Source organism: Folsomia candida, unplaced genomic scaffold (assembly GCF_002217175.1).
Source record: "Folsomia candida strain VU population unplaced genomic scaffold, ASM221717v1 Fcan01_Sc005, whole genome shotgun sequence".
Taxonomy (NCBI): Eukaryota; Metazoa; Arthropoda; class Collembola; order Entomobryomorpha; family Isotomidae; genus Folsomia; species Folsomia candida.
In genome coordinates, this window is record NW_019091197.1 from 9,383,367 (window position 1) to 9,398,245 (window position 14,879).

The 14,879-nt window shown below is 34.1% G+C and overlaps 1 long non-coding RNA gene across 1 annotated transcript; it reads right to left on the reverse strand.

Annotated features, from left to right (window-relative positions):
- Positions 1-12,662: 12,662 nt before the first annotated feature.
- Positions 12,663-13,681, reverse strand: LOC110850128. The gene is made up of 2 exons (XR_002547930.2): positions 13,470-13,681; positions 12,663-13,401 (listed from the first exon to the last, which is right to left on the reverse strand). It is a non-coding gene; the product is annotated as an uncharacterized LOC110850128 (long non-coding RNA).
- Positions 13,682-14,879: the final 1,198 nt, after the last annotated feature.

Here is a 14,879-nt window from a genome sequence, read left to right on the forward strand (position 1 = left end):
CCAAAATAATTCCGAATTTTCTCCCTCATCGCAACCAAATCCCGGCCGCATGAGCAATCACAATAAGCCAGAATTTAACCTGGTAAGAACATTTCTTAACCTTATGTTTGAAACAGACTTGCGCCAGGAGGGATCCAAACCAGCCTCCTTAAAGTTCCAAAGTGTGCAATTTGCACTCCGAAGTTCGCCAACCGGAATTGCCGGCCGCTCGCTTATCTTTCGCCATTTCGATAAAACTCCAAATCCCAAAGAATACGAAGAAAATGGAATACGCGATCGCATGGGGTCCATTCTATTTTATTTTTACTGCAAATATATGTTTCATATATAGTCAATAATTTCCCAAAAGCGAGATTTTGTAGTGCAAATAATTACCAATTACAGAAATTAATTTAAGGATGCACCTATTTAATTATCTTGTTGTGGATATGCACCAGATGGGAAAGTTTTGGTAGGATTGGACCCAAAGGAAGGTACGATTCGTTCTACTGTAACAATTTCTTGTAAAGTTATGCTCCAATAATACACAGTGTGAAGGTATGGTGATGGAACATTAAGTTAAAGATTATATTACAGAATGGAGAGGATAGAACCCATTTAGGGGGAACATGTATAACACGCCTCTGCAGCACTGATAGATGAGAAATACGTTTAATAAATAATTGTGGTTGTGTAAATAAACGTACAAGTCCTTATAAATTAAATCAAGTTAAAATGTCATATTCCTATTTTCATGTGACGCGGCATGAGGAACAGCAAGGGAAGCTGTCATAGACTATGTGATGGCAAACGTTTATTGACTTACGAGTTCTAGATCAATTAATTAAACCATAAATTAAAGAATACATTTAAAATTTTAACTCAATAAAAATATTTTTATTTTATGAGAATATCTTCATTTCAAAATGTTTAATTGTTAAATTTAACACCGATAGTGAAAAATACAAACAGTTTATTGACTTCACCATTTAACAGGTGGTAGTTAAATGAACAAAGATCGTGGAATGAAAAATTTTATAGAAAATCAATCTCTTTAAAATTATAACCCCCTGTAGTACATAAAATACTTGGAAAGTATTTGCATATTACGGAAGTACCAAATTTTCCACAAGTTTTCGAATTTCGTCAACAAAACGGGATATATAGCTAATAAATTAAATCCTCTATTGGAAAATAAAACTTTGTCTAACAAAAAACAATTATAAACTATAAATTCCGCTTATAAATTAAACATTGATTAACCTCAATAGCCTCACACAACTGATCTTTTCCTAAGACTTAGAAAATAACAAGACCTTCCATTTCCAAAATGACGCAGAAATCATTCAAGTAATTCTTTTTAAAGATTTTTCTATACTTTTTCTGTAAAATGTGTATTTTGTTTGGCGATATATTTTTCTGATGAATGTTTGCGTCCCATTGTTAAATATTAGCGGAAAGTCTCGGGTTAGCTTCTGAGTAGAGAGGACGTGTCCTTCTTTTCTCTCGCTCTACCTAATACGCCTACTTGAAGTTAGTCTGTAAAATCTAACAAAATTCTCTTTGGCTAACAATAGCAATGAAAGTCGCTAGTCTGTAAAATCTAGCACAAAAAATTTGGTCTGTAAAATCCAAATGTTTCGAACAATGAATATTTAGTATGTTCAACCAACTACTTTCCAAACTTAACCAAAAAACCGAGCTCAACAAAGAGATAAATAAATCTGAATCTAGTACAGATAATTCTGGTGAATTTAGTTATTGCAGACTCGATCTAACAAGCCCAATAGCAGTTCTGCGGCCTGAAAATAACGCTTTTCCTACGACACCTACAGCACGAAAAAAACATGTCAGAAATTCAGTTTCGCCTCCAGAAACCACTGCAAAATCCGACTTAAAAAGACAAAGAAATCAACGAGAAAGTCAGGACCTAAGTGAGTTGAACCAGTCTGCAGTTAAATCTACGATGGGCGATAATATTGAAGCCATTATCAATAAAGCTATTCAGGCAACAGAGAATCGAATGACCGTGCTTATAAAAAATGAGATGCAACCAATTCACGAGTTTATCAGTTCTCTAAAAGTATTAAACAGTGACGTAAAAGTGGTAAAAACTGAGATCCAAATCATTAAGGAGAATGAAAGGCGTAAAAACATTGTGGTGTACGGGATAAAAGAAAATCCAAACGAAAACTATTTTGAACGAGACAAAATTATTGAAAACCTTGCTACCACCCTAAAAATTCCGACATTAGACTACGATGATTCTTTCCGGCTTGGCAAATTTTCGCCTGACAACCCCAGACCACTCCTCATTAAACTTTTGAGGCAAAGGGACAAACAAACCGTAATGCGCAACTGGGGTAATCTTAAAGGAACGCCCATCACAATTCGAGACGACCTCACCCCCCTTGAGAAGAAAGCCAATTTTGAGTTACGAAAGAAGAAGTCCGAGATATTGCTCAGCTACCCACGTGCTAATGTCAAAATCAAAAATGGGAAACTATTTGTGCGAGATGGGGACAAACAACTAACCTTTCAATATGATGAGTCGTCGAACGAAGTCAATGAACTGGTCAAACCGGGCCCCCCTATGCAATCCTGAGACCAAAAGCCTTTACAATCATCTTCAACAATAAAAATAGTAGCCTGGAACGTCGAGGGACTTCAAAAACGAACCGGAAATTTCTATGCAGATCTTCTCCAATTCCAACCAACTATATTCTTCTTGTGTGAGACTTGGATGCAAGGAACGTATAATAATACACTATTATGTAATTATAAATTAATACAGCAATGTGCAACAAAATCATCAGAGAAAGGAAGAGCAATGAATGGGTATGTAATTGGTATTAAAAATAATTTTGTAAGTAGGGTTACTGTATTGTGTCAAAATGATCAGTTGTGTACAATAATATTAGATAGAGGCGACATTAAATTTAACATTACTTTTGTATACATATCGCCATCATGTCAGGTAAAAGTTAACGAACTATTTTCACACATTAATAGCTTTTCCGATTCGTGCATAATAATTGGAGACTTAAACAGCAGAATCGGGGATTATCAAAATATCAGTCTTTCTCAAAATCATGAAACTCAGGTTAGAACAACAAAGGATTTATTTGTAAATACCAAGGGAAAGGAATTGATAGATTTTTTAGACATGTCTAATTTAACAATTTTGAATGGTAGATGTGCTTCTGATCCACTGGGTCAATTTACTTTTTGCAATAATAATGGCAGCAGTGTAATAGATATGACATTAGCGTCTCACAATATTGCCGAGCTTTTAGATTTTGAAGTATTAGAAGCTGTAGATTCGTCTCATTTCCCAATTATCGTGACAATCATGGGTAACAATGCTGACCACAAACAATGCACATCAGTTGAAAGAATTTTATGGAATGAAGAAAAAGTAGACAGTTTTAAAAATATTTTAAGTAATCTCTTGTCATTTGAACAGCAACCGAATCTTGGAATGAATGAATTGTGTGAAACAATGTTACATGCAGCTAGAGATGCAGGGATGGTTAAGAAGAAGGTTTTGGGTGGAAATAATATATATCGCGGACCAATTTGGTTTGACAAGAGTTGCTTACAAATGAAAAGAAGGTCAGACAGCATCTCAGACATTTTCGTAAAATTCCATGTACGAATATCAATTATGAAGAATGCCGATCGACTTACTTAGGAGCGCAAAGGAGTTATAAAAATCTTATTAAGGCAAAAAGAGTAAAATATTATAATTTAATTGACAAACAACTTTGTGATAGTAGGAACGCAAAAGATTTTTATTCCGCTATATCACATTTCAGACCAAAGAAAATATGTACATCGCAAACAAATAGTCCTAGTCCATCTCAGTTTAAAGATTTTTATGCTACACAATTTAGTGACAATATGCCTGAATACTTAATAAAAGACATAGAAGTGCATGACGAGTTTCTTGATAAAGAATTTTCCATTGAAGAATTAAACGCTGCAATAAATAAATTGGCATTAAAAAAAGCTCCTGGACCTGATATGATTATTAATGAACTATGGAAAAATTTGGATTGTGATCATAGGCTAATTCTGAAAGATTGTATAAATACAATTTGGCGAGATCAAAAAGTATCGAGTAATTGGTCAAGCATTATTATCAGCCCAATTTATAAAAAAGGTGACTCCCTATTGCCTTCAAACTATAGACCAATAAGTTTAGTCAACACCAGTCTTAAGCTGCTTACTATGCTCATGACAAATAGATTGAATGTATGGTGCGACGAGAACAAGATAATATCTGATTATCAGGCTGCTTACAAAAAAGGAACAGGATGTGAAGAGTATGTCTTTATTCTTAACTCTGTTATTCAGCAGCATTGTAAAAGTAAGAAAAGCGTTTTGTATGCCTTATTTCTCGATCTATCTTCTGCCTTTGATACTATTAAGCACGATAAATTATGGACTAAGTTAGAAAGTATCAAACTAAGCACAAAATTTATCAATATCATAAAATGTATTTACTTCAATGCCAAAGCAAAAGTGCGTTCAATGAATGGTGAGAGCGATTATTTTCCTATTCACAAGTCTGTCCTTCAAGGAGAAACGTTATCGCCAAAACTATTTACAATATTTATTGAGGATATTGTTAGTATATTTCACAGATCGGGAATTGATGCATTGAGGATGGCTAGTAAGGATATACATATGCTATTATTCGCGGATGATATAGTTGTACTCGCCACAAACTTTGACAATCTTAACTCAAAAATTTGCATTATTAAGAAATTCTTTGAAGAGAATGATTTGATTGTTAACTTGTCTAAAACTAAAATTGTGATGTTTAGAAGTGGTCGACACAAAATATGTAAACCTAAATTTATGTGGGATGAAGATAATGAAATTGATATTGTTAATACGTATACTTATTTGGGTGTCCCTCTGTATGAAAACTTGGACTATAGTAAGACATGTCAACATTTTATAAGTAAAGCTACTGCCGGAGTGAATAATTTGTTTTCAATATTTTACCGAAGTAAGATAAAGACTTTAGACAGTAGAATTAAACTATTTGATAGTCTAGTAAGATCTGTGGTTATGTACTGTGCTACTGTATGGGGAGTACAACACATAGATAGGCTTAACATTTTACAAACAAAGTTTCTGAGAAGGTTATTCCAACTTCCACAGAAAACTCCAAATTGGTTCGTTCGTATTGAAGCGTATGTACACTCCCTCGAATCTGTGTTAGTTAAGAACATTATGTACTTTAATGCTAGAATCATGAGTAAGCCAGAAAATAGCTTAATTCGGCAGTGTTATGTATCGCTACAAAGGACTAGTACTGATATTAAGATGAATAATTGGTATACTGATGTGACTAATTTATTAACCAAATGGGATGTTAAGGAGGCTTTATCTGTACCTAAAAATATGTTAAATTTATATGTATCACATCTGTTTGATGAAGATTCAAACAAAAATGTATTAGCTATGCAGTGTAGCACTTCTATCAAAAATTATTGTAAAATTAGGACGCATTGCCGGAGAGAGGCGTATCTCAACTTCCCGATCAGTTGGAATCAGATTTGTACAATTATTCAACTACGCGCTTGCATTTCTAAAATACACAAAGTAAATCTTTTTGAACTTGAAGCTTTTTATAACATTATGAATGATTCTACATGTAAATGTTGTTCGATTGGAAAAGTAGAAAATTTGTACCACTTAATGTTTGAATGTCCCAGGTATAATATAATTCGATTTGAGTACCTTAAAGAATATGATAAACCCTGTGAAATTACAGATTATTATAATTTTTTCGTAGACTTAAATGGAACCAAAATTAAAAACATTTATCTGTTCGTAAGTAGAGCCCTAAACATCAGAAATACAATTGTTGGAGTATTATAACACTAAAATTATTTACTGAGACTCATGTGATATATATATTTAATTCATTTGATTGTAAAGGCTTTGGCTACGTCAATCTGAGGAATAAACTTTATCTATCTATCTATCTATCTTGTTAAATATTAGCGAATTTTATAATAAATTTAAATGCCGTATATTTTTAGCTTTATGTATATATGCAGATCATGCATAATCAGCACAGTGAAAAATAATATGAAGGGATTAGAAGCAAATTTTACAAATGCTTATTAAATTTTTTTATTATTGTTTATTTTTTTATTATTACAAATCCACCCGTCTTTAAGACGGGCTGGTAGCCTAGTGTATGTATAAGTATGTACATAAATTCACGTCATTCATGATAAGTAATTAAGCACCATACATTTCTACTCCCTTATGTCGACCATCCTACCCAATCCTTCCAATCTCTATAAACTTCCTAACCTGTATTACCACAAATTCTGCACCCTTTTCCAAACTGGGTTTAAAACTTGGTAATCCACTCCTGGAAAAGTATTCTGTATCCTCTTAAGGTACTCCTCACTATTTCTCCACCTATATTCCTCACCCCCCACAGACTCACGTGACTTATACAGTCTGAACTTATCCCTTTGCGGGAGCGGTATCTCAAGTTCCCTTAAGGACTCACACCTTGGAATTCTTTCTCGCAAAAAGGACTCATACAGGAGTGGGACAATCCCTTCAAAAAAGTCAGAAAAATCCCCCAATTCGGTCCAGTTTTCAATAATACGTAACATTTCTAAGTTTGGAAACTGTTTGCCATAATGTAGTGGAAATTGATCAGATTGGGTTTCAAATTGTAACCAATTTTTAAGGAAGTCCGACACCTTCAAAACCCTTAATTTTGGTAATACCGGGATAAAAACCGTGCAAGGTTTATCATACCTGTTTCCCGCTAGGTGAAGCTGTTGCAAACAGTTTGCAAATCTTGTCATGCATTGCGACACAATGTGACTGCATTCGTCATAAATTTGGTATAAATCCAGACGAGCTACCGTCACAATACGCAGTGGGAGATATCTATTGAACGACATAATAAGTTAAAAAGCAGAATGAAAAAATCGAGAGCTCTTTTCGATCTGAAATCCAGCCATTTTCCGCATCAATACTGGTCAAATATTTATCACCAAATTCTATTTTGTCATAGTTAGGAAACCTTGGTAAGATTTCCCTTATAAGTTTAGCTTTTAACAGTTCAGTACTAACTTTTGGTAGGCAACAGTCAAAAACACTCGTACCTACGGCAACCCTGTCAACTTTGGGGAACAAAATACCCGCGGGAATTAAATCCTGGCGCATCGAAATAACAAATATTCTTTCCAGCGCTTCTCTACCGTCCGGTGGAACCCTACTAATGCAGATTCTTGTCTCGAAAGAGGCCAGATTTGTATAGGAAGCACAGATTTCCCAAAGTTGATGTGATTCGGATATGTCATCACTTATAAACCAATTCACACTGAGGCGTTTAACAGTTTTGCAATATTTGGCAGAAAAGCTGGAAAAATCGGAGATAAAGTCATTTAGATTACAATTATCGGACAGAGTAAATCGCACGTTTTTTGGATATCCTTGGTAATCCGGCTTGCTCAAATATTTCGCAATACTGCGAGCCTTGTTTCTTGGGTAGAGGCGTAGAGGGCTGCGAGCCTTGAGGTGATTCCGAGCCTCCTTTTCCCACGTGGAGTTTATCTGGGTCAACTTGATAAGCCTTGAGATCGGGATGAATTCCATGATGCAGTGGATAATCTGTCGAATTGGAAATACTTTTTGTATTACACTCAGAGAAATTGGGTGATGATTATCACCAGATTTAGACGTGTATGACTCTACCGAAATGGTGATAAACTTCATCACCGGTAGGTTATAAATTTGAAATCAAATGGTTACAAACATAGCCGCCTTGGTTTCAACTATAACCAGTCTGGTTAGAATGATAACTAGTCGGTAGTAAATTTATCACCATGGCGGTAGAGTCATATACGTCTACAAATCTTGAAAATATTTCTCTGGGTGTATTTTTAATTTGCGCTTGAATGGAGAAGAAACAGAATTTTATACTTCTACACTCACAGAAATATTGCTACACTCAGAGAAATTGGGTGATGATTATCACCAGATTTAGACGTGTATGACTCTACCGAAATGGTGATAAACTTCATCACCGCTTGGTTATAAATTTGTAACTGAATGGTTACAATCATAGCCGCCTGGGTTTCAATTATAACCAAACTGCTTATAATAATGACCAGTGGGTGGTAAATTTATCACCATGGCGGTAGGGTCATATATGTCTACAAATCTTACTAATATTTCTGTGAGTGTAGGATTTGTAGAAGTATTTGACTCTACCGCCATGGTGATAAATTTACCACTCACTGGTCGTCTTTATAAGCCGGTTATAATTCGAACCAAGGCGGCTATCTTTGAAACCAATCGATAACGAATTTATTACCAATCGGTAAGAAAATTATCATTATAGCGGTAGAGTCATATGCGTCTACTTTCTGGTGGTAATCCTAACCACATTTCTCTCAGTGTGCATTCTAATTTTTAAATTTCTTATTTTAAATGAAATAATGTTTTAAATTTCTTATTTTAAATGAAATAATGTATAAAACCGGTATTAAAATTATACTTTGTAGTAATAATTGCAATACTAAGAAGTATTAGATCTTTACCCATGTAATATTGATCTAATACCAAATCATTACCACTCGGTAGAGTCATACATCTATACCGTGGGTTATCGATTTAGGTTAGAGTGTAGATCTGTTAAGGAATTAAAACTAACTCAGAGAATTAAAGCGCTGATCTCAATATTTAATTGCACACCAGCGAGGTCAATGTACCACGAAAGAATTCCGGAGTCAGAAAGGAAAGGCAGGAATTTTGACAAAGTAAAATAAAGCCACCGACTTCAAGAATTCTCAATAACGTGTAACTTTTTGTATCCTACAGGTGGTAAAGTTTAGCCCTGTGGAATGTTTGGAAGGAAGGGTCGAATCCTATTTAAAGACACCTTCTCAGAAAAGGTAGCTATGTTCCAGACTGGCCACCTTAGTTTGGTTTTTCTATTGCCTTTAACCCTAAACATTTGACACTTAAGAAATTTATGTTCTAAAAATAAAAAACTTTAAGGAACGCGTCAACGTCAGCATTTTTTATTTAAATGTGTACTTACACATGTAGCAGGGTTTTTAAATCAATACCAGGTCGGAATAAATAACCGTACGGCGATAGATTCTATCGGATAGTCAGTACCTCGTGCACACAGAGAAACGTCCCGACCTCGTCTGAACTTCCTAGTGAAGAAGAGATGAAAATAAATGCCGTCATTCGTGAAAATATTGCGATTCTGCAAATTTAAATATCAACTATCGGATTATTTGAATCGAAATTTTATCACATCAAAATTTACCGCTGATCAGTTTTTCCATTTCTAAATAGTGAATATCCATTGTCCATGCATCTTTTTGCTTAAATTAACACTAATTACCCATTAAAACAGCTTTGAGTTCAAAGCTGCCACAATTTGAAAATAAATAAAGCAACCTGCCATATGTTAACAATATTTAGTACTAGCGAGTAAGCCCGTCTTACGACGGTCGTGGACAACCATGTTTTGCGTGGAGGGTTGGCTTCAACGTAACGCATCAATATCCCCGCACTTCTGGTGGAGTAGGTGGAGCTACGCTCCGATTTGACCAATCACGTCAAACTTCCGTCACGCACAAACTCCACCCACTTTCGTAACAAACAGACATTCTGAATTATAATATAGATTTAACATTTTCCACACATTCATATTTGCAATTAAGGTCCGTCTTCAAAATGAAACCCTGTTTATCCTCTTTACCAAAATACATAAAATTTCAGATTTACAACTTTCTTTCAAATGGATTAAATCATCTTTAAATCAATGTCTAACTTTTATTCACTAAATTTGCAAAAATTGATGACCTTTTGTTCTTATTGTTTCCTTTCCTTCCCTTCCCTTATCAATTAGAAATTTGGCATTTTAATAAATTTTGGTCCGTCGAAAATGCTGGCAGGAGACTACCCATCTACTAAACTACAACGAAATCAAATCTTTCCGACAACACTCCTTCGGTCGCATAAATATCGCATAATAAATTCAAATTTAAAATAAATCAATTTCGCATAATGAAAAATTTAAGAACACATACCTTTTTCATCTTTCACTTCCGTACCCTATATGCAATTAATAATTCAGTCAGGGACTAATTTGATTGATTTGTATATTATAAGATCACATTACGTATGTATACTGAGAAATTCTCAGTATACAAAATAATTCTCAGTGAGAAGTATTTTGTTGAAATGAATGAATCATGGTTGTAAAGTCTACTGGTAGATCAATCTTTGAATAAATCAAATCAACCGTATCAAACCAATTTTTTTGAAAGGTCAAAAAGTCATTTTTTTCCTAAGTAATTATTTATTCTCATTGCAATGATATCATCCTTCGGAATTTATTTCTTACAATCACCCAGCCAATAATTTCAAAAAACCTCGCACCACGATAATAAAAACCTTCACAATTTTTTTCCAGTTCCTTTTGAACCAGCCCCAGAACCGTGCAGAAACCATCCCCTTGTCCTCTCCCCCCAACATGGCGTCCAACCGGAAGCCAGCGTCCATCACGACCTCTACACTGCAAATAATCTGGTAAAGAATTTCCTACAAATTCGTAACGCATATGACTCTAGAATTTGGTAAAAACGCGTCCTACATATGGTAAAGATTTGGTAGTAATCTTCACCAAATCCGATTTAAATTTTTAACAAATTGTAGTACAAAACTACCAATATGTATAACGTCATTACCAAAGTCGTAACGTATATGACTCTACAAATGGTGCTAATTTTATTTGCAGTGTAGATTTTCCCCTTTTCCCCTCGCGACAATGCCCCAGGCCTCGTTGGCCTCCCTATTAACGGAAAGTTCGTCCGGTAACTCGGAGTAGGCTTGTTTCGTCTCCTCCCACTCGGTTTTGTTCGCGTAGTAGAGCTCATCTATCGCGGCGGGGATGCCGTCCTCAATCTTCCCTTCATGGAATGCTCGAAGCATCTCTCTTTCCCCATATTCTGCCGCTATTTCTCCAATACAGGCGCCCAAAGATTGATATTCCATCTTAAATAAATTTTAAATTTAAAAAACGAAAAAAAAACTTCTCAGTGAATCTTTGCACAGTTGGTCACGGGATCGCGCGGATTCTGTATGAACCTTTTAAGTATTTCGAACCAAATCTTTGCACTACATATGCATCATTTTTTATTATTTCTTATCACCGACTTTTCCCAGTATTTACCTTTACCACCTATTTATGCTCGATTTTTTAAATTAGACTTTTCTTAATTCCCGGTAATTCCTTGTAAAGTTTATGCTACAATAATAATATACACTCTGCGGTATGGGGATGGAAGTTTAAGTTGAAGATTACGTAATGGAATGAAGAGGCTTCATGGAGAAGATATTTAGAACCCTTTTTATTTCTTAGGGGGACAACGTGTTTATTGCTGTTCTTTTCGACCCACTGTAACACTGATGCATACGTTAAATAAATAAATGTACACTCACAGAAATATTATTAAGATTGGTAGACATATATGACTCTACCGCTATGGTAATTAATTTACCACCGACTAGTTATCAGAATAACCAGATAGGTTATAATTGAAGCCAAGGCGGCTATGTTTGTAACCATTCGGTTACAAATCTATAACCAATCTGTGATGAAGTTTATCACCATTTCGATAGAGTCATGTACGTCTAAATCTGGTGATAATCATCACCCAATTTCTCTGAGTGAAGTGGTGTAAATAAATGTACTGGCCCATATTTTAGGTAAATATCCATACATAAAATGAATCAAGTGAACACATCAGATTCTCATATTTAATGTGAATATTGCATTGCTAATGATCTATCCTTTTTTGAAGGATTTCAAAAATGTGTGCGGTTCTGGAAACTCAGGTCCGAGAAAATTTAAAAACTTGCAGATTTGCGACCACACTTCCTGGAAAATTGATTCAAGTCAAAAATGCCATTCTTAGTTTCATATCCCATGGCGTGAAAAACAACACCGGAAGCTTATTGACTATGTGATGGCTTTAGTTTACTAGCCCGATCCTGTACCAGCGTTGATAAAACCACTAAAACCCACAATAAAAAATTTTAAAAATCAACTAACATTTTTCACCTGCAAAAGTCATTTGCTGCTGCAAATTAATCTTCAAAAATAATTAATGGTGGAGATTGAGTGTTCCATTTAAGAATAGAACCGGTAGAAATGTAAAACTTTATTGTGAAGAAGTTTTTTTTAATTAATAAAGTTGTAAAACTTTAATGTACCATGTAATGGGTTTTGAAGATGTATGAATATTCTGCATTCAAAGTCAGATGCGATAAATTTACGGAAGCGTTTTTGTTTGCGACAAGTTAATATAATTTTTATTAAATCGAATTTTATTTTTTATTAATTTTATCACGCGTAGATTGTTTTAATAGCAGAATTTTCACACTATGTGCACATACAAGATAATATTACGTATTTCATGCTACTAAAAGTTCAGAATTGCGTTTGATTATCAGAACACTTTAGATCCAGGTGCCGAAATTCATAAATTGTGTAAAATTACACACTAGGTCTACGCCTTCTATTAACGAACAACAAATTTAATTAATCAGTACAATCTGAGCAATGAAAACAAATTAGGTATTAAATTTCCCAACTTTTTTAACCGTGTTGTTAATATGTGACAATTTTTATTTATTCCCGTCTTGTATTTTTTTTAGAAATAATTGACATTTGCAAATAAGTATTTGATTATCATTGGGAAATTAATGAAGTGAATTAAGTACCATTAATTATTTCGTTAATTAATTATTGAATACATAATTTAGTAATAAATCAAGGGCCAGTAGTTAATTAAATACAATTTTTACATGAAATTAAAAAAAAGGTTGAAAAGTTAATATCTCATTAATTAAGATAATTACCCGAAATAATTATTGAGTAATTATTACGCAATAATTTATTACAGTTGAGTGTTTAGGTTCAAACTAAAAATTAAAAAAAAACAATTTAACCCTTTTATATTTAATAATTAAAATGATTCCGAATTTCCTCCCTCTTCGCAACCACACACCAAATCCCGGCCACATGAGCAATCACGATAATCCAGAACTTAACCTGATAAGAACATTTCTTGATCTTATGGTTAAAACAAATTTGCCCCATGAGGGATCCAAACCATCCTCCGAGAAGTTCCAAAGTGTGCAATTTGCACTCCGAAGTTCTTATTCCGTTTGGATGCAGAAGCCAGGAAATCTCTGAATCCGGTATCCTCGCCGCTCTCTTATCTTTTCCCATCTCGATAAAACTCCAAATCCCAAAGAATACGAAGAAAACGGAATAGACAATCGAAATTGTGAGGATGGGGTCCATTTTATATTTCTTTCTTGAAAAAGTTAATTCTCCTGCAAACAAAAATTCTTTAAGAATTGTCCAAAATGGAAATTTTATACTGCAAGTTTTTTGCAATTACCGAAACGAATTAATTATAATTAATTTAAAGCTGAAACCGTTTAATTCTCTTGCTATGGATATGGACCAGATGGGAAAGTTTTGGAAGCATTGTACCCAACGCAAAATGTGTAGAAATTTCTTCTAAAGTTTATGCCACAACATAATATACAGTGTGAGCGTATGGTTTGGTTTGGTATGCAACTTTAAGTTTAAGATTATGCATATTACGGGATGGAATGAAGAAGGTTCATGGAGAAGATATCGAACCCTTTTTATTTTTTAGGGGACAATATGCATACTGCTGTGCTTTTCAATCCATTGCAGCACTGATACATACGTTAAATAAATAAGTGTGGTGGTGTAAAGCAATACGCAAGTCCTTATTTTGTGTTGATATCCATACATAAATTAAATTAAGTGCAAATGTCATATTGTGACGCTGTATTAACAAAGGAAATGGAATTATGTGACATGGCTTATTTTTTGTTCATATTTTAATACATGCTACTGAAAATGACGAATTTTCCAAACAACTCGTCAACTCGTTAGCTCAAAGTATTTGAAGATTTACACCCAGGACAAAATGATCTGTTCGAACAATTTAGTTTTCAAGCACAAAATTTCCAAATATACAACCTTTTGCATAATTATAGGCATGAAACTTCCCTAATTAAATTTTACAAGATGTATCCCACTTGCAAAATTGGTATGATCTCTGCTCCCAAAGGAATTCCTGACGCCACTTATTCGCCAACCTAATTGGCAACACGCTTGTCGCAAATTATTTCCCAAATTGATCTAATCGCTCCACTTTTTACCAATTAGGACAAATTTATCCCTTACCGTAGGACCTACTTTAGGAATAAATTGCCGATTTCAGACTCTGAAATTCAGAGCACCGTTGACAGACTCTATAAATTAATCAACTTATCTTTGCCTAAACATATGTAAATAACTCGTCCTTCCATTTATAAAATGACGTCGAAATGCTTCATGGATTTTTTTCAAAATCCAGAAGTCTTATTCAAACTTGATGGTTGGGATGATAGAAGGGCAGAATGAGTCTTTTGAGACGAGAATCGAAAACTTTAAAAAAATTAAATTTCTTTCAAGGAAATTAAATTTCCTTTCTAATTATGTTTATCTTCTCTCTCCCAGGGATCTTAAAGATCGCAAATACTCGTAATACTTTAAAAATGTTTTTTCAAAAATTAAAAAATCATTTTTACCAATTCGAAGCCAATTTAGAGATTTATTAAGAATTTGAGATTAATTACGCGTTATTTATAGGTTTCAAAATAGAGATTACCAGTATTATTTTATCTATATATGTATTTGATTGTATGAAAGTGAAGCTGAACTGTGACATCAAAATTACTCGTCACAAAAATTTAATGTAAATTTCAAGGCACTTGGACCTTTTTATTAA